A 21,133-nucleotide genomic window follows, 5' to 3' on the forward strand; every position below is an offset into this window, starting at 1 on the left:
CGGCGGGCAGTAAAAAGCACGTGACTTGTTGTGCTGCATGTACAAAAGCTCTCCGAGCGGAATATTATTCGAATGATTTCCGTACCAGTGGTTCGAATGCGCCCATGGAATGTTTATGCTTCTCGTCTGGCGAACAATTTCAGCTACATAAAATTCTTCACCGTGAACCCGAAGTTCGGTACACGGGCGTTGCCGCTGTCAAGAATGGCGAGCTGCGAAACAAGATTGCCACACAGTTACGACAGGGCGACACGACGCGCACCTCTCCCTCTCCGTCGCTGCAGCTGGGAGGCGTTCAAAGAAGCGGCCTTTGCGCTGGAATCCGCCGCCTTCCACCCGCCCCATCGACATTGTGACGGAACTAGTTCGGCGTGTGTGAACAATGATTCCGGAGTTCCCCAACGCGGAGCTGATTTGACACGCATGGACAAGCTGCCGTGGGGACGACGTATTTTGGTGCGTCTCACGCTTCGGCGGGGCACGGAACAACGAGCGACCCTCGATCGGCGTCGATAGTTCCCGGAACGGCACCCCGCCAACGCCGTCGTCGGGCATCAGAGCGCGGTTGCCTTTGTGTACGTAAACTGATCTGCAGAGCCGCGGCGAGTTGGTGATGAGTAAACGAACAGTCGCCGCGTCGTGTGACCGGCGGATCGAGTGTATAAAAACTGTGGTTGTGCGAATGCTGAAGACACGTCTCTTGAGCAGTCATGTTAGACTGAGTCACTTCTCTCATGCAGTCCTGTTGGACTAATTCTCTTTTTCTCAAGCAGTCATGTTAGACTGATTTAGTTTCTGTAAATAAACCCTTTTCCTCGTTCTCGATGAGAAACAGTTCTTCACTTCATCAACGATCTCAGCGTAAATAAGTTGGACGACGGCATGGGCCAGCTACCTTCGAATTCATGCCGTACTCCAATCTTGGCAAAGGACCACGGACGATGGGATTGAGCCCCCAATCCTGACACCGCATTCATCCCTCTCCATATATTAATGCGGCCGCCACAGCCGGACATGGGGCACGCTATATGTAGCTATAAAAAATTCAAACAGCGCATAAACGACGGGACCAGAATGAGGAGGAGACAAACACGGCGCTGAACTTACAACTGATTTATTTGAAGTAGGAAATCAAACATTTATACGTAGAAAACTGGGCACGCATGCGCCCAGTCATTACATCAATGATCGCACACAAACTCCGCACAGCAAACATTCGCACGCGTTGTACCTGCCCAGTAATCTACCCTTTATGCGGCAATGCCATTTCTTTCACCGACAAGATTAAAGATGTTTTGCTAACGCAACTATTAGATTTTCTGGTGATGTGAAATGCTTCAGCGACTTCTCTGGTAGTCTTGTCACTATGAAAAAATAACAATTTTGTATCGTCAAAAAAAGGTACGCATTTACAAATGCTGCAATGCTTTGCCAGGTTAGTGTCTTTTTTGTCTAATGAATTGGCATGCTCCATTAGTCTAATATTGATGCAACGGCCTGTCTGGCCTATGTAAGTTTGGCCACAAGATAAAGGAATTTGGTAGACAGCACCCTTCTTACAACTGATGTACTTGTTAACATGATTTACCTTGCAAGCAGTATTCCGTTTACCGCCTTCCTGCTTCCTCTGAACTGCTGCCCCTAACTTACCCAGCTTCATCGGAGCAGAAAAAACGACCCTCACACCATATTTGGCCCCTACTCTCTTAAAACGATGTGACAAAGCGTGCTCATAAGGCATGACAACAACCTTTTTTCCCGCGACATTTGCTTTGGGCTGTTCCGAACACTTCAGCGTTTTTATGTTTTATGCGTTTTTATAATGCCAATTCATTAGACAAAAAAGACACTAACCTGGCAAAGCATTGCAGCATTTGTAAATGCGTACCTTTTTTTGACGATACAAAATTGTTATTTTTTCATAGTGACAAGACTACCAGAGAAGTCGCTGAAGCATTTCACATCACCAGAAAATCTAATAGTTGCGTTAGCAAAACATCTTTAATCTTGTCGGTGAAAGAAATGGCATTGCCGCATAAAGGGTAGATTACTGGGCAGGTACAACGCGTGCGAATGTTTGCTGTGCGGAGTTTGTGTGCGATCATTGATGTAATGACTGGGCGTATGCGTGCCCAGTTTTCTACGTATAAATGTTTGATTTCCTACTTCAAATAAATCAGTTGTAAGTTCAGCGCCGTGTTTGTCTCCTCCTCATTCTGGTCCCGTCGTTTATGCGCTGTTTGAATTTTTATTGTTACCATGCAACACCAACTCGCCCAATCCGCTGCCCTTTTGCTATATGTAGCTGTCTTGCGCTTAGTATCGCAGAACGTCAAAGCTATGGATTCACCTCGGCTTGTTAAAAAAATAATAATAATAATAATAACTTCTAGTGAGACAAGTAGCAGACACGCCGCGTCCGTAACTACGTGCAAACCTTCTGCGGGATGCTGTAAACGTAAAAAGAAAGAAAGAAAGAAAGAAAGAAAGAAAGAAAGAAAGAAAGAAAGAAAGAAAGAAAGAAAGAAAGAAAGCCGGGCTATACGCGAAAGCTAACGAAGACAAAACGACGAGGTCCTGTCGTCCACCGCCCTTTCGGTCTCGTTTAGTACAATGTTTATAATCTCAGTCTGAAAGATGGCTGCACTGGCTGTCGGAATCTGTCGGGACCGTATGGGGAACCTGTTGGAAGCTTGCGGGATGCGGCTTCTTGCTACCACAAGTCAGTCCTTTATTGGTTCGCGTGCAGAGTGGTATATAGCAACGTTTATCTCCATGAATGCATTTAGTGTAGCGCGATTATATAACGTATGGGCGCATAGGAGGAACGAGCCATATACGCTCGCAGCGCTATAGGTGTGCGGGTCCTGTTACTCCTCTGCGTCCACGCATAGCACTCGAGTTGAGCTGTACATTAAATGCATTCGCCACGACGTCCCAACAAAGCCCAAATCGCAGTCCCGATCGTGTCTTGCCCTGGTTCGAATCGAACCATGCTCCAGGAGTCGTGCGGAGCGCAGTCAGTGGGTTTAGCTAAGCATGCAACATCCCATATCGTTCTTTTTTTTTTTTTTTTTCCTGCCAGTGTGTGTCTCCGCGTTCCGAAGCGCCGTGCTCGCCTCGGCCCGCGTATAGATATGTATGCGGTTCGCTTGCGCGCGCATACCTTTTTGGCGAGCGAGTGCCCTTCCTCGCCCCGAGGTCGGCGGGCGCCTGACGTCAAGTTCCTGTCGCGCGGTTCCTCGCCCTCGCGACGCGCGCGCGGTGGGCGCGAGACGAGACCGTCGCGTTTGCATGGCCTGGATCTGTGCCGCGCGCCGCCAACACGCGCACACTTGTGTGCGCATCGCGCTTCTGACTCCCCCCCTCCCCCCCCCGCGAATCTCCATCGGCGGCGGCCGACCGTCTTTCGAGCGACGTTCCGCCAGCGCTTCGCACAGATGATGTATGCGCGCCTTTTTGTTTCGCGTCGGCGTCCCTTTGTCGATGGACTCGCAGGGCGCGCAACACTGGTGGAAAGGTGCCGGGTGTTGCCGGTCGTCGGTCGCGTTCCGTCAAGCGTTGCACGCGCGTATTTACGTCGGCGCCGCTGGCGGGGGGGGGGGGGGGGGGGGGAGAGTTGTGACGCAAGTCTCTTAAATTGACCCTTTGGCGTGCGTTCAAAAAGGAAAAGAGGTCGTTTCGTAAGAACGATCGCAGGTCAGTCGGGACTCCTAGCGTTCTATCGGTGAATGCGGCCGGCCGGTGATAAACGGCGCGCGCGAACGGGAGAAATGGGGGAAGTTTTGAACGTCGCGCGAAACTTCACTGATAGGACGCAGCGGCGGCGGGTAAATTGGGTATCGAACGCAAGTTTCGCAGCTTCTCCAGAGCGCTGGTAATCGTTCTGTCGAACGGCGATCTGCATATGTTTAATCGATATATACATATCATTATCTTAATACTCGGGCCCGAATTCGGGCGCGGAAGTTGTTGTTAGGCGAAAAATAGCTTGCAAGAGAAAAAATTGCAGACAGTCCTCATGTCGGACGTATCATTAGTAATGGTGGCCAGTCTATCAAATTGCCTTTTACCTATAGATAACATATTTTCATTTTGGCGAGTATTTGTTTCAGTCACAAACAACTTGCGGTAAGCTAGCTGGGAGGACAAGCGCTGCAAATAGGGTGCCTCGATGTCCTCGGCCGCCGCTTCGAGGCGCTTATAGTGCGCACTGTGACACCTTAGTCATAAAAAAAATGAAATAAAGAAAGAAAAGACGTGGGCGGGGGGAGGAGAGAATGAAATAGAGAGAGAGAGAGAACGAACGAGCGTCGTCGCGTTCGTAATTACACGTGCACGTTGCGTGTGTTCTAAAGCTTAGCCAACCCACGGCCGTGGCCTATTGCTTGAACTCGAAATTATAGGAAAGGGAAACGTTGGCCCACATTTTGTTTATTTCCTCTAGTAACCGGTCTTTTTTGCTTTGCCAAATAAACGCAGACAGTCTTGAAAAAAAAAATGGTTCCACCAATTGCCGTGCAACATAAGTGTCTCTTCGAAGGCTTGGCAAGGGCTTGATTATTGTATGGCGCCTTCGCGTGTATCCCTTGATTGTGTGTGTGCGCTTTACATGACGTCGCTCACTTCCCGGCTTCTTTTTTTTATTGCCCTCTGCAGGCACGGTGGTGAGCTGCGGCTGCTGCTCGCGGAACACGTGCCCACCTGCCCGTGGATGACTGCCCCAGCACGGCGCCCGCCTTCCTCGGGTGAGCTCAGAAACACGGTACAGCCGCAAAGCGTGTGTGTGTGTGCGTGCGTGCGTGTGTGTGTGTGCGTGTGTGTGCGCGCGCGCGCACGCGCATCATGAAGCAGCGCTTGGCTCCAGGGGCCTCTATGCCTGCCTCTCCGATGACCACCGGTCAGAAAGAGAGAAAGAGAAAGAAGAAAAAATTGGCCACAAACACTAGGAGCCACGAGTGGAGTCTCACCCCGCTCCTGTCGCTGCTTCGTTCCTCTAGTATAAAAAGCTGCCTCTTTCGTTGTTTCGTGCTCGTTTGTCGCGGGTTGCGCCTTCCTGTACTTGTCTTTCTCTCTCTCTCTCTCTCTCTCTCTCTCTCTCTCTCTCCCGCCTCTAGTTTATTGCGTAGGCGTGTACACCCGCCCATCAGTTCTGAGAAAGGAGGCGGCTTTACGAATGGAGCACTGCTCGTCACGTCACGAGCGCGTAGAGACATGGGAAAGAAGGTCCCCACTGCGTTAGTGTTGCGTTAGTGCGTGGGCCCGGTCAGTCGGGGGGAGAGGGAAGATAATGAATTCCGTGTTTCTTTTTTTTTCTTTGTTCACGCCGTGTTGCCCAGCTGCACATGCAGGTACGTTGCAGTGGCTTTTGGCGTGCTTGGTCGGTTCCGTAAAGTGCGCTGCCATAGGTCGTCCGTGCACCGGTAGGAGCAGCACAGCAACAGCAGCCTTAGAGCCGGCAGAGCTTAGCGAGCTCCCCCTCCCCCTTTTTCCTTTCTTTCTTTTTCTTTTGTTCTTCGTTCCGTTCGCGGGTGCCTTGGCTTTTTGCTGTACTTCTGCTCTCGTTCGCGCTCGCCCTTTTCTGTTGTTATCTGTCTTGCACCTAGTTCCAAAGCTAGAAAACGTAGCGCTGCCGAATATAGGTACAACGTTCGGTGTCGTACGTTACCATGCTGCAGTGTTTACCGCAGTGCGCGGTGAGTGTTCGCGCAACGGCCGCGTATACGTTACGTGCCGTATGCCCCTCCGTACAATTGCTTGGTGACGTGTGCGCAGTTTTCCCTTTACATGCTGCCTCGTCGTCTTGAAAAGGTGCGGTCAGAGTGCGTGTACTCCTCTTTCGCCCCGTTTCTCGTTTCTCGGAGGTGGGAGGGTTGAAGTGGAAAAATAGAGAGTTTTAGTTTAGGGGACGCAAGCAGCTTGCGTACGCAAGAAGTAAGGGCCACGGTACTGCTCATGCGCAGACCCCTAAATCTGGGTCTGCGCACACGTAGTACCGTGGCCCCTAGTTCTTGGGTACGCAAGCCGCTTGCGTCCCCTAAACTAAAACTCTCTAATACGTAAAAAGTCCGGGGGTAGCTTTGGCGCCAGCAGAGACGTCATTATTTTTTCTCGAGAGGTACACATAAAAAGGAGGACATGGCTTAAGTTCAGAGCAGTTGAAGTAGGGAGCGGAATTTCGTCTGTGGTAAAATAGAGGGGGCAATCAAGTTCCCACGAAAGATACACAGGATGTTTCAGCGAATACTATCAAAAATTTTTAAAGGTTGCCTGTGGCAGATAGCTCAATTCTAGTTCGTGAGCCGGTGTACTCAAATCGGCGGACACTACTTGCACAAAGAATTGGAAGTGCAACATCGGCTAATTAGCAAGAATTCACTAATTATCTTTCTAGGCAAGTATCTTATGACCCATATTGCAATTTACAAATTCTAGCAGTGGACATCGCAAGGCGGATCCACTTGAAACGAATTCTCAGCACGAATCCGAACTTTGCGGAGAAATGCATTGGAGTTCCAGTCACTTGTGTGCTTCAGTGCATGAAACGTTTTAACAAACTAACTGGAACACCAATGCACTTCACCTCAAAGTTCTGGAATTTATATCTCGGTACTGGTGTCATCTTGAAAATTCGTTCCAAGCGCATCTGCCTTGCGAACTCCGCGGCTAGAATTTGTAAATTGCAATGTGGGTCATAATGCAATTAGTCAAAAACTTAATTAGTGAATGTTTATTAATTAGTCGCTTTTGCATCTCAATATTTTCGGAAAGTATTGTCCGCCGCTTCGAGTAGACCAGCTCATGAACTAGAATTGTGATATCTGCCACAGACAACTCTGAGAGAGAGAGAGAGAGAGAGAGCTTTATTTAGTCAACTGCAGAAATACACCATGATTAAATGGCGCCGCGACTCGGGCCCTGACGTCTTCTCAGCGGGTGGTCTTTACTCAACTCCAGCGCGTGTTACTCCCGCGGTCGGTCGCGCTGAAGGGCAGCGTTACGTCCGCTTTGCTCGGCCTTTGTCTTTCAAGAGCCGCGGAGACCTGCCGGACGGCCCAGGTTTGGCTTTCGTGGTCGTAGCATTCCGCCGCAGCCGCGAGTCGCGGCGGAATCGTTGTACTTGCCGAAGCTTCGTCGGGGAACTTGGTGCAATCCCATAGGATGTGCCTCAGGGTGGCCCTCTCCCGCTCGCACACGCGGCACACATCACTCACATATACTTTCGGCTACAGATGAATCATTAACACTGGGGTGGCTAAGGAACCAGTTTGCAATTGTTTGAACAGCAGCGCCTCCTCTCGGCGCAGCCCCGGTTGCGGGCGGGTGTGGGAAAGTCCTTCGAGCCAGGCGGTGTAACTGTGTAAGTTCGTTGAACGTCGTGATGCGGTCCTTGGCACTACACCACGTTGGACGGAAGATTTTTGAAAGTGTTCGCTGAAACACCCTGTGTATTTCAGATAAGCGGTATACTCATAGGCCCTGGATGGCTTCCTGTATTTTCTACTGAAATAGCCCGCTAAATTTAGCGGGCGATAAACTCAAGGGCGAGTAGCAGGAGTGAGGTAAAACAGAAGCCCGCATATTTTAAACCATTTTCCTTCTGTGCACAGGAACGATATTACAAATTAAGTGTGCCTCAAAATATACGAAAAATCTTAAATATTAGTCTTGCCGCATTGTGCGCCTTTCCTTTATCTGAAGACGTAAAAAGATACTTTCCGTTCGTCGAAACAATCTGAAAACAAGCTTCACGTTCTGGCACAACAGACTCATAAATAACGAGAACGAATGTTTCTTGCGGCCGCACGATCGCTGCTGTCATCGCGCGCGCGAGATCATCTATAGAGCTCTATTGTGGACGATATTGTGAATCACGTAGCGTGTTATCTTTTATTCGAAAGACCGTTCAAAGGCAGCTAACAGTTCGGTACTTATACACAGCCGCATACACTATACGGAGCAACTCTTTCAAGAACTAGCGTCTGAAATCCGACTGCTTCGTGGTGGCGGTGTATAGAAAAAGCAAACAGTGCTGTGTTTTCAGCAGCTGTACCATAACACAGCGGCTTTGTCGGCAGCGAGTGTTGCAACGAAAGAGTGAATTTGTTCGGCGTTTGTGCTTTTCGTTGTCAAGAGCGCACAATGCTCGGCTAGGCAACATCTCACGTTATCCGGTTGGAATGCGAGAAAGACTTCGCTCTCCGCGAGCTACTGCGTCGCCGTGGAACCTGCATTGTAGCTTGTAGTTATTTCTTGATCCCTTTGATGTCCGGCGGTTGGTTAGCTACGGTGCAGGGCGGTGGCATGACGCAAACCCCGCTTTGTGCGTTGTAGCGATCGAGAGCATCGCCTGTGCACGTCATTAGAGACCTTTAGCTTGGCCGCCATTCCGGTAAACGGGAGAGTGGTTTGGGCGGATTGCCGGATTTGCGGGGGCGTAAACGTGAGCGGCCAGCGCGGTGCAGCCGCCTGGTAGCGTAAAGTTCAACCAGACAAACACAGTGCTAAAACTGTAGTAATCCACTACATCTTTCTTCGCTACTCGTGCAAATTTTTGGCAGCGGCGTAATTGTGAACACGATTACGCCACTGTCAAAAATTTGGACCAGCAGCTAAGCAGAATATAGTAATTAGCCTTGTGTTTGTGTGGTTGAGCTTTACGCCACCAGCTGGCGCCACCAATCTGGCCGCTGTTAAGAATGGCGAGCTGCGAAACAAGATTGCCACACAGTTACGACAGGGCGACACGACGCGCACCTCTCCCTCTCCGTCGCTGCAGCTGGGAGGCGTTCGAAGAAGCGGCCTTTGCGCTGGAATCCGCCGCCTTCCTCCAGCCCCTTCGACATTGTGACGGAACTAGTTCGGTGCGTGAACAATGATTCCGGAGTTCCCCAACGCGGAGCTGATTTGACACGCATGGACAAGCTGCCGCGGGAACGACGTATTTTTGTGCTTCTCACGCTTCGGCGTGGCACGGAACAACGAGCGACCCTCGATCGGCACCGATAGTTCCCGGAACGGCACCCCGCCAACGCCGTCGTCGGGCATCAGAGCGCGGTTGCCTTTGTGTACGTAAACTGATCTGCAGAGCAGCGGCGAGTTGGTGATGAGTAAACGAACAGTCGCCGCGTCGTATGACCGGCGGATCGAGTGTATAAAAACTGTGGTTGTGCGAATGCTGAGGACATTTCTCTTGAGCAGTCATGTTAGACTGAGTCACTTCTCTCATGCAGTCCGGTTGGACTAATACTCTTTTTCTCAAGCAGTCATGTTAGACTGATTTAATTTCTGTAAATAAACCCTTTTCCTCGTTCTCGATGAGAAGCAGTTCTTCACTTCATCAACGATCTCAGCGTAAATAAGTTGGACGATGGCATGGGCCAGCTACCTTCGAATTCATGCCGTACTCCAATCTTGGCAAAGGACTACGAGCGATGGGATTGAGCCCCCAATCCTGACACCGCTCACGTTTACGCCCCCGCTAAACCGGCAAACCGCCCGCGCTTGCCGGAGTACCGGACGCGCTAAAGGTCTCTATTTTGCAGGCGAGAAGAGATAGCACGGCTGTTTCTCACTAGACCCCCCCCCCCCCACTTCTGTGTGCACGATCGCTTCGTATCGCATCGCGTTATGTCGCTTAATTTGCCGTGAAAGTCGAAGAGCACGTCAGTTCAGAAGTAGGGCTTAGACCCATACGTATAGCTGTACTGGATCGCGTTTGCACGCATTTCGTTAGGTGGGTTGGCGCAACACGTCCCCGACGCTCCTGCGGACCAACCCGCCCTATAGCGTTTACAGGAAAGCGTTCTATGTATCTGCTGGCATAAACGTGTCGGTAGTTGTATCGTTCACAAATGTATTTCCAGCATCCGTCATTTCAACGCTTACGGCCCTACATAACTCGCAAGGAATGCTTCAAGTATCCAGTACGATGCAACGCGTCCTCACAATTCTTCGTCAGCGTCACCGCCGTTTCCGTCTACGTCGTCGGCAGACGACAATGGTGCATTTTCGTCAGCCTAATAACTCTCCCGACACATTGTGCCTACAGGTGAAGTGGTAGTAGGCACTTGTTTTTCCTAACTTGATATCCTGAGTATCCCCCTTGTACTTTTACTTCGCACTATCCGCGCTCTTTGGCGGGAGATGATGGAACTGAAGAAGAAGAGCAACAGGAAAGAAAGAAAAGCAAAACGGGGCTCTCGGTTGGCGGCGCGACGCGCCGCTCGTGTTCCACCGGTGTCCCCCTCGTCTCCCGCGGTGGCTGCTGTTGTGCAGATCCGGTGCCCGTGCAAGACAAGAGAGCGTGCCTACTGTGAACAATGGGCAGCTCTTGTCTGCCGGCTCGTCGTCCTTGATCGGGCAGACAGCGCGTCCCCCCCCCCCCTCTCTCTCTCTTCCCGCGGTTGCGTGCGTGCGCGCCGTCGGTGTCGCTGGAGTCCTCCAGGTGGGCGCGGTGCGCGCGCCGGCGTTTTGACCCGCCGTGCTAGAAGGTGTGACACCGCGACGCGTCGCTGTTGTCCCTGGCGCGTCGCCCTTTCCCTGTCGCGCTGATAAGAGACGACGACCTGCAGTCTGCGCGCTGGAGAGCGAGCCGTCGCGCACGTATACGGCTCCTTATAAATCGCCTCCCGCCGCATTCTCGGAATACATCGGATGGTGCCTCGACGATACGCTCGTTTCCGATTGCTCGCGCAAGACTCTCTCAGGAAGAGGCAGATATCTATTTTGCTCGCCTATTGCCTTTTGCATTATTATTTCTTTTTCCTCACTATCGCATCCTGGCTTTTGCGGCCATTTTTTTTCTTCTTCTTTTCTTTAGGCGCATGATCGTTGACGCGGCGAAACTGCTGCAAGGCCGCAGGAATTGCCGATGGTCAGCGGGCAATGCTCTCTCTTTGTATTGCCTCCGAGATCAGGCGTTGCGTGATGTGCTAGCGCCGAAAAATCTCTGAGGACATGCTCCGTGCTCTCGATGGACTTTACTCGTCGCCTCCAGGCAGTATTACTATAGATACTGTTTTACACGCGAAATCGATACTTAACATGCCTACTGCACGTGAGCCGCATGGCTTCCTCTATGCGCCCGGCGGTGGTTTGTAGGTCATTTGACGTGGGACGTCAGTATAGGCTCTTTCTGGTGCAGTCTCAGCGTGATTGCGTTTGCGAAGCTTTCGAGAAAACTCACACGCGGGTGTGACACTGAACTCCGCTGGCTAGTGAGCTTGTCTTTCCATTTGTTTGTTCTGAGCGCTGACGTTCATCTGTTATTAGTTACCGCGTCACCTCGTCGAGACGTGTGGCCAGGTAGCGCCATCTGCAGGAAGGCAAACGAAGAGTCGCAATGCACCTGGATATGCGCTCGCAAGCATTGTTCTCATTTACGCTTGGGGAAGCTTAGGCGAACTTTTGCCAGCAGCCACCTGCAGCAGTGTAGTTTCGAGCGTGGTAGGGTGCCTCAATGTCCTCCTCGCCCGCTACTCCGGACGAGGAGGACAGTGAGGCACCCTGGAGCGTGGTGCGTGTCGGTGAGGTTTTCTTTAACAAAAGTGCATATGCTGGAGAGAGAGAGAGTCAGCAGCAACCGAGTAAAATCTGCCATAAAGTGCCCCCAGTGTAGCATTGCGATACACGGCAATGCATGCAAGCTATCGTTGAGCGAGTTTGCCACAGAGAGTAGCTTATCCCGGCTGAAGCGCCATCGAAAGTTCGAGCCGACCCAATCAGTATACCGTGCTTTCCTGTCAGCGGGTTGTCTGCTGGAAAACCCGTAATGTGCTGATCGACTCGCATATCGTTTTGCAGAATGCCCTGTTCCACTTAAGTTCAGGAAACAGTAGATAAAAAAAGAAGTCGGTCGCTGTTAGATCTCGCCGCATATTTCCAAACTTTCATTTAAGCCCCCGATTATAACGCCATGGAATGGAAGGGGGCCAAGCAGAAACGAAGCATCGCCTTATGAACACTGCGCGCCGCCCGCCTAATCGCGTGCGTCGGAAGAGATTAGTTTCTTTGGTTCGATGATCAAAGGGATCGGAAGCGCTACGCTCTTCCCTCTCCTGCGCTGATGCAACCTATACTGCTATCGTTAAGTGCTCCAAATGACGGTATCTCTGTTCCACGACAAAGAAAGCATCGTTTCGGCAGAGCAGCTTGCGTATACCGCTGGCAGCTAATCTATCTGTCGTTCGTGGGCCAGGGGTGCAAGCGCTGTGCTTTGTGCGCCGATTGGCAATCGCCGATAAAGCCGGGCCTTTGTATCCCTGCGAAGAGCCGGCTAAAATAGGAGGATTGAAGGACACCTTGGGGCGATATGGCGGCCGTCGCGTCGGGGTGCGCCAGCGTGCGAGAAGGATCGTGACGTCAGAAGTTATCTATCTATATATATATATATATATATATGGCGCGAAGGTTCGTTTGTGCTGGACGCGTAAAGTGCACTTCACGAAAAGGATATATAAATAAATATATATAAATATATATATAAAGGAAGGAAGGAAAGAAAGGCAGAAAGGTTCGGAAGCAGCCTCCCTTCTCTCGTGACGGGGCGGCTTTAAAAACACATGCGCTCTTTGTTATCTATTCGATCGTAGCACCACGTATTAACTCTAGCTTTGTCGCAGTGCTTGGTTGCCATACGGGGAAGCGTGCTTGCCGGTAAAGAACGGGGTGTCGCAACTCATTTTAAACCTTGTTTTCCGTTATGAGTGTGAGCGAATTTTGGCGATTATTGCTTGCATAAGTGGAAAGATAGTAAACGTGCCATCGGAACGTGGTGAAAATAGGCTCGTGAGTTAAAAAATATAAGTTGACTGTAACGGGAATTATGGAGATATTTTAGAAATTTATTTTAGAGATATTTAAGAAATCGCGGTTCTGGCACGTAATGCGCCCCAGAATTTAAATAATTCAATTTTACCGGATATTGCCTTCTTTGACAGTGTAATTTCCGTGAGAACACGTTTTACTTGAGAAGTACCGCATCAAGACTTTCTTTATTCGGCCGCTAAACAGCTTGTGAATCTTTTCGTTGCTTCTGTTTGATTGTTACCTGCGCAGATAGCATCACATAGTTTGGTGACCGGTTTATTGTTCATTTCGTGTTAAAAACTGGGTTGTTCGTGTAGCTCTTGCAAATTGATTGTCTATTTATCATCGCTGATGTCGAAACGAAAAAAAAAAAATCCTGCGAGAAACGTGTGTACCAGCTACAGGCCGAAAGCTCTTAGAATCAGGCTAAGAGAGAAAGAGAGAGAGAGAAAATGGAAGGAAAGGCAGTGCGGTTAACCAACTTCATGGCAAATTTCAAATTGCAGTCAGTGTTTACAACACCCGAAAGTTTCTCAGACAAGTGTTGGTTGTTACGCTCAGTGAGCGGCGATATTATCTGTAGTCACGTGACATATATATGTCATTGCATTACTTTACTGTATATAGTAAGCATTTTTGTATGCTTAGAGGAATTGTGCTACAATAAATAAACTTAAGTAAGACGCCGTGACATCAGTGCACGCGACTTCCGTTTTGTTGATTGATTTGATCGCTTCGCTAAGTTCTCTTGCCGTGTGTCAGTACTAACTGTTGCGTATGTACCAGATGCTTCTAAGAAAGTCCGATTCGTCTCACGTTAGCTTATCCTATACACATAATTTTCCTGAATGAAGTGAAGGGCTGTCTTTATTTATAGTAAATAGCGGTCGCAGACGTCAGTAATATTTGCGATTAGGCAACTAGTCGGGATGTCTTACATTCACTAAAATAAAATGCAAGATGTCCACTCATCATCTCGAAACAACTTTACCAATGAATCAAAATCTGTGATAGTAAGATGGACAGTTACAAACGCACACACTCACGCACACACGCACGCACGCACGCACACACACACGCACACACACACACACTTGAACTCTTGAAGACGTGATGCATGTATTCCGAAGGACCGGCATGAGAAATTGCACAGTTCGTTCACTAAAATCAGTTATTCAGGTAGAGTCTCAATAAAGTTGGAGGGTCCCCCGTCTATTGAACTTCTTGCTAGAGCATATCTCTCTTTCTTCCCTTTTCTTTCCGTAAAGGCCGGCCACCCGCCGTAGTGGCTTGGTGGCTATGGCGTTTGCGCTGCTGAGCACGAGGTCGCGGGTTCGTTTCCCGACCGCGGCTGCTGCATTTCGATGGGGGTGGAATGCGAAGAAACGCTCGTGTACCGCGCATCGTGTGTTTGCGTTAAAGAAACCCAGGTGGTCGAAATTAATCCGGAGTCTCCAATCTACGGCCTGCCTCTTGGGACGTGAAGCCCCACAGTTTAGAATAATTTATTAAGGGTGGCAACGATTTTAGAGTTGCATTATCTATAGGCGGTGTGACGTCATTAAGTTCTAACAAAAATCAAAGGGGAAGTCAGCAAAAGCGTAGGTACCGCTATGGCTAACATGTTTTCATCCTCTAAATCCTCCTCATAGCCATCCGCAGGTTGCCAGTGAACAAGAATAGCTTGTTCCCGGAGCTGGAATATTCAATCAGGCGGACATTACTTGCACCAAAAATCGAAACACATAATCAACTAATTGGCGGAAACTTATTAACTAACTTTATGATTATTTCCTTTACGGCGCATATTGGAGTTACTAATTGTAGCCGGTGAGCTTGCAATGATGCAATATCCATTAGAACTAAGTTTTGATAATGGCACAGGTTTCGAGACATGCTCCATCAAACTCCCGCATAATAATTCACTGTTATTCCACTTAAGATATTTAAAAAAAAAACGCTCTTTTATGCACTGAAGCAAGGAAGTAAGTGAAATGCCCATGTATTTCGTCGCATACTTTGGCGACGAGTACCTAGAAACTGGCGTCATCCCGAAAATTAATTCTAAGTGGATACAAACGCCTTGCACGCTCATCGGCTACAATTCATAAATTGCATTATGTCCAGTAGTATTAGCGAATTGCAGTATTAGTTGAATATGTGCTTCGATTTCTCGTGCAAGTAATGCCTGCCCCTTTGAATATTCCAGCTCTAGGAATCGAATTGTGCTATGTGCCACAGGCGATTAAAAAATAAAACCTTAAAAAAAGTTATCACTCGTTATAGAACGTCGCGGTTTGCTTGCAGGGCTATATAGATAGAATGACCGGTTTTAGAAGCATAACTCTCCCTTATCGCAGTCCCAGTCTGTATAGGTACGTAATACGTGGATTGCACGTATATGTATATACACTCCGCAAAACGCACGACGCGTGTGGCGGCGTCATGCAACGCATTTGCGGTTCAGCCGCGCGGATCGCGCTCGACCCGGTAGAGTGCGTCGTTGTGGTGTCTAATTCATACGCGCCGGAAGCGCGAGTCTCATCAAAGAGTCGTTTGTGGCCGTATAGCAGCAGCGATGCCCTTGAGCGGCAGAAAGTGCGAGAGCTGCTGCCGCGCGCGCGGAATGTCGATGCCGACTGCGGGTCGCGGCGGCGGCCGTGGACCCGAGGCCTGCAGGCCGGTCGTTAGCCGTGCGCCGTACACACACACCGTGCGTGAGGGCGACTCCGGCGTTACAGCCCTCCTGCAGAATTGAAGCTCGCTGCTGAAGGCTGGCGGGTCGCGTTCGCGCGTCTACTGTATACTGTATAGTAGACTGTATACGTGCCACACTGATCTGTGCATGAGGTGTAACCATGCGTCGAGCGTATATGTATTCGCTCTCGTATATACCGCGTATTTGGCGCGTGTTTTCGGCGCGGTGTGACCCGGCATCGGCGCGCCAATTTTAACGGCCGAACGACTATATACCACGCCGTAATCCAGGCTATGATGTGTTTCTTGTTGCTATTATGCCAGTGGCACCACCTGCAGGTGGCCTGCGTGGCAACCTGGTTGTCAATCGATGTGCAGCGTGATATTGAGCTGCGGAACGGCAATGGCAGACGGTGGGATTTTTGGAAGGCCTGTTATATCGTTAGGCAGGGAAACGCGTGCGCTAGCGCAATGCGCCCGCAATCGTCAATGACAAGGAGACAGGTTTGTTCAGTTGCGGGTGTTGGTCTGTATCGATCGATTGATTTGTTTCTATGATTAGCGTTTAGCGTGTCAGTGTTGCTATGGTTCTCGCGCATACGCCAGCGGTTATGTATTTGTAATTTCCATTACGCAAATGGAGTTTTGTTTCGTCCTCGTCCCGTCGCCTTCTTGTCTGTGTATACGTTGTGTTTGGGACTGTTTGTCTTCTTACCTTGCATGTTAAAGAACCCAGGTAGTCGAAATTTCCGGAGTCCTCCACTACGGCGTGCCTCATAATCTGAAACTGGTTTTGGCTCGGAAAACCCCATAATTTAATTTAATTTTTTTTACCTTCATTAAGTGCAATTTTAATCGCAATGAAGTCCATTTTGGCGTTGCTCCTCATGATTGTCTTTACGAGGCTACAATTTATCGTCGCAAGTTCTTTCCTTGATAGTGGTTATATTTAGCTTCTCACGATTGCCAGCCGGCCGTTTCGAGGAATTTGCAGAGAAACGTATTTTCGGGACATCTCATCAAAATACTATCAACTGGGCCAGATTTTACAATAATTATAGTGGCCGACACGGCCTCTATATTCGCGAAATGCTTGTACAAAAGAGCCGCTGGTATTTGTTTGACGTGCGCAAACTTCCATGCTATACTTAGCCAGCTTTGGACGTTAAATATTTATTCGATATTATGGAAGCGAGGTAATTAGCACAACGGAGTGTGAATTTCTGATCGATTGCGTATTTTCTCGCGATCGTGAAGTCAGTGCTTCTCGCGAAGTTCCTGGTTTGACGATTGCGGGGCGTTTCTTTTATTCAGCTACTCGAGTCTCTGTAAGTGCGTTCTCGTGTTAACATGAAAATAAAAATAAAGGTATCGCCGTAGCTTTTTTAATGCGATTAGCATTCTTAGGAGCCTTCACGCGCTTTCCAGTAGCTGTATATCTATACGTGTCGCTAACCGCCTTCCTGCCTGCTTGGAATTGAATTCAATTGAATTCTGGGGTTTTACTTGCCAAAACAATGATTTGATTATGAGGCTCCTTGCATAGTGGGGGACTCCGGATTAATTTTGACCATTAGGGGATTTTTAACGCGCCCCCAATGCACGGTACACGGGCGCGTTTGCATATCGCCCCCATACAATTGCGGCCGCCGCGACCGGCATTTGATCCCGCGACCTCGTGCTTGGCACCGCAACGCCATGGACGTTAAGCTACCGCGGCGGGTTTCGCCAACTTGCGTCACTGGGTGTAGTAAATGGTCTAATGGGGGACAATCGGGCAGCTGTGCTGAGGAAACCGGGTCCAGAACTAGCCGTCTGAACGACTTGTCTCACCATGGGTATATGCCACTCTTCAACCTCAAAAAAAAAAAAAATATTAAAATCCATCTAGTGCGGCGCGATATCGAACCCGCGTCATATAGACTCAAACAGTCTTGTCAGAATAAATATTCACGCACGTGCCAAGCGCGTACTTCGAGGTGGCGGCTCTAGATGGCGCAGTGTGGCCAGTGGGATGCGCGAGAGAGGAGCGCGGTTGCAATACACGCGTCACACATGACGCGTTTCGGCGTTGTCATTGCGGTGCGTCGCTACATTGTTTCAACGCTAATCGCATTAGCGTCGGCAGTCATCCTGAGACGGGTTCTGCCGGACTTCTTTCGTCTTCTCCGGCTGAGTTATCTTATTAATAAGGACGCAGTTCTGACGAGCACTCGCACACAGCATATGTAAGCTCGTCGTCAGCGGTAACAACCTATCGCACGACCATAATGGGGGCAGCGCCGCCCTGTGTAATGGCTTACGTGTGTTCCGCCGCCGTTTTCTTCCATTTTACTATATTTTTTATCCTTTTCTTCGGTGACTGGCCCACACTTCCTTGCGCAATAACGAGCGGCATTGTCCTCGCAGGGTTTATGAGGTTCTGGCGTGTCGCATTTACTTTCCTATATAGCTGCGGCTACATTGATTGCGTGCCGCATCGTCGTCCCAGCGGCCATGCAGGGCTCGTCCGCCGTCTCCTGGACGATCTCTCGCCCCGCCTTTTTTATTTCTTACAACCCGTCCGCCGTCCCCCATCGTACGGCTTTTAGTGCCAGAATGGAGGCATGCGCAGCTGTCACGTCGCGTTTCTTTCCGGGACCATGGCGTTTCTCTCTTGTGCCTGCAGCGAAAGCCTCGCATAATGCCGCCCCGCTTGCGGATATCGCCTTCTTTGCTTCGCGATTACCGTGCGGGTGCGTGTCTAACAAAGCGTTCACACCCCCCGGCTCTCTCGCTCTTTCTGAACCATGCGTCTTCCCTTCACGCCGATGGGGAGTAGTTAACGCTGTCATAGCTGAGGAAAAGTTGTAAACGACCTGGGACATGTGCTTCCTTGATCGCCTTTGAATATTGCAGTGCGTGTGCTAACCTCTTTCAGTGATCCTTGTCGTCGTCGTCGTCGCTGTTGTTGCTGCTGCCTCGGAGCATGGCACGTATCCACGAGGGGTATTCTCTAATGTGTTCGTATGGCCCTGCCCATGAACCGCCGTGTCGCATCCGCATTGCCCAAGTTTTGTCGCTCAGTTAGATCCGTGCGGCATGCAAGATCACTGGCGCCTTCAGAGGGGTCCTTCTTTTGCGGCTTCCTCGACGCTTCCTATACACGGCGACAATCTTCCCTGTGGCGATTCGTACACTTGCTCCCGATCAAATTCCGCATACTCGCGGGTTGCTGTGATCAACAAAGGTATACCTCGTGTCTGGAGCCAGCGTTTCGATAATGCGCCACGTGATCGTCAGCGTGTTTTCCTTGATCAATCCAACTCCGCGACTTTGCTTTTCTGCACTTGTTAGGTCGCTGTGAAGTTCTCAGGTTCGAGCGCTTTGACATCACTCGCCCAGAAGTTCGCTAACTTGCGTCGATGTTACGGCGCCACGTACGCATTCAGTCACCTCGCTTCAGTCCCACTAAATCGCTGAGGCCACTTTCAGCGAGCGCGTGGTTACAGCGGAAGCCGCGCGTGCGTGCGTGTGTGAAAAGAAAAGTTTAAGGCTTGATAAGCACTAAACACCTACAACCGGCCCCGTACATTCGATGAGAGATCCGCAAATTTTTTCGCAAAACGAAGGCTGTTCGATTCGTTTTCCGAATTTCGATCACACGCGCTCCCCTAGCTTAGAAAATGTTCGAAATCCATGACGTCACCGTGAGCTCCGGGCGCCTACTTTTCGGCGCGCATTTCAATATCAGGAAGTCTAACTGAATTATATTCTTGGGTTTTGTGTGCCGAAACCGCGATCTGATTATGAGGAATGCTGTATAGAAGGGGCTGCGCAATTATTTTGACCACCTTGGTTTCTTTAAGCGGCGCCTACGTCTAAGTACACGAGCATTATTATTATTATTATTATTATTATTATTATTATTATTATTATTATTATTATTATTATTATTATTATTATTTAGCGCCCGTAGAAATGTGGCCGCAGGGGTCGGGATTGTACCCGCGACCGTTTCTGCTCCCGCGTAATGAAGGACAACGAATGTCGTTCATTAGGCGCGCGCGCGCTCGCACGCACGCACACGCACGCACACACACAGGGAGAGAGAGGGAGAGAACATTCGGACAGTTCAGCTAAAGCAACATGTAAATAAAGAAATTCGTACGAATAAGCAAAATGAACAAATTAGTCGTGAATGTGACGTCAGTACTGCTTCAAGGCTCTCTCCGTGTGTCTTGAGCTTTTCGCTAACCTAACCTGTCCGTGCGTAACTACCGAAGCAAGACTTAAAAACTGAATGACCAGAGAATGCGCCCGGTGTGCCGCTTGTCGGCGCTGCTCTGTGCGGCGTCTTTTCTTCCACCGCCCACGTCTCGTCGAATAATATTGTTTCATGTTTATGCCCTTTGTGAGACTGGGCTGCGCTCTTTCTCCGAGTGCATGCGCTGGAGTAACGTCGCGTGTTCGTGCTGTTAAAGTTCCTAGCGCATGGTTCGTTTTGACAGAAATGGAAAGCCGCTGTCACAATCGCAGTGGGCACTTAAGAGGCGGGTGCTCAGCGAACCGGCGTGAATTGGGGCGACCATTTGTTTAAGCGGAAACGCCGTTGGCTGCGTTTTGTAATGCTTACTTCGTTTACCCCTCGGCAGATATTGGCTTATCTCGCCTTTTTGACAGCATGGCTCGTGTAGGAAACATATTTATTTTATTTTATTTTTTAAATTTAGTTATTCCTGTTTTGGGCACGATCGACATAGCGAATTTCCGATCTCAAATTCGCGATTCCCCATGCGATATTTCAGCGCAAACGAGCGAGTAGCAACATGCGAAGCAGATATTGCGTTGGTCGCAATGAGTTTACTGGCGGGTCATGGTGTGCATTATAATTATGTGATATGTGTGTTTAAGATAGGAGTTATACCGGGCTGTGTTCCCACTAGCAACTTTTATAGGAAGCTTCATGGGAGAGAAGGTGAAATGCCAGAGAAATACCTGCGTATAAGCATACTGCAGTTTTTAGAAATCCTGAAACACCGGAGACGTGGATGGTAGCGGCACCTTGTGGCGAATTGCGTGGTTTGTTTGCTTGTTTGTTTTATGCTGTTGTCGTTGGAGGAAGCTAAGACAAAGCCACTGTGGGTGTTCGTGATTATGTTGTCCCTGTCGCCTTTAACCAGCAACTGAGTGAGTTGCACAGATCCCCTTATCTGCATCAATAGCTGCGTTCACTGTGTTTGAACTCAACGTTAGGAGATGACGCCAGCACCGCCGCTACTTTTGCCTGTGCGTCTCCGGTGTTTTTTATGACCCTTTACTGGCACATTTCTGAAGTACAAGCGTGAAGTGTAAGCATTATGATGCTTTCTTTCGTTCGTTCTTTCTTTCTTTCTTTGTATCGTTAGTGCGATTTTTGTCGAGGTCTCCCCGCCGCACAGAAAGAAAAAAAATAAAACACGTGCAACAAAGACAGCAGCAACGAGAGCAGACAAGTCGTGTTGGTACATGACGAAATAGCAAAATAGCCTAAAACAAAGACGAGGACGAATGAGGCGAGCCACACGAGCGCTAACTTTCAACAAATGTTTATTGGAAAGAAGACCGGTATAATAAATATGCGTTATGCCACTAGGAAGTGCGTATG

At 49.5% G+C, this 21,133-nt stretch overlaps 1 protein-coding gene across 2 annotated transcripts in view; it reads left to right on the forward strand.

Annotated features, from left to right (window-relative positions):
* Ptpmeg (protein tyrosine phosphatase Meg) overlaps window positions 1-21,133 on the forward strand; it is a 345,246-nt gene that overhangs the window by 127,265 nt on the left and 196,848 nt on the right. For both annotated transcript variants that reach the window (XM_065429853.2, XM_065429854.2), the window contains exon 2: window positions 4,660-4,748. The gene's annotated coding sequence lies outside the window, so the exon portion shown is untranslated. The remainder of the gene's footprint in view (window positions 1-4,659; window positions 4,749-21,133) is intronic.

This window comes from Dermacentor albipictus, chromosome 1, assembly GCF_038994185.2.
Source record: "Dermacentor albipictus isolate Rhodes 1998 colony chromosome 1, USDA_Dalb.pri_finalv2, whole genome shotgun sequence".
NCBI classification, from domain to species: domain Eukaryota; kingdom Metazoa; phylum Arthropoda; class Arachnida; order Ixodida; family Ixodidae; genus Dermacentor; species Dermacentor albipictus.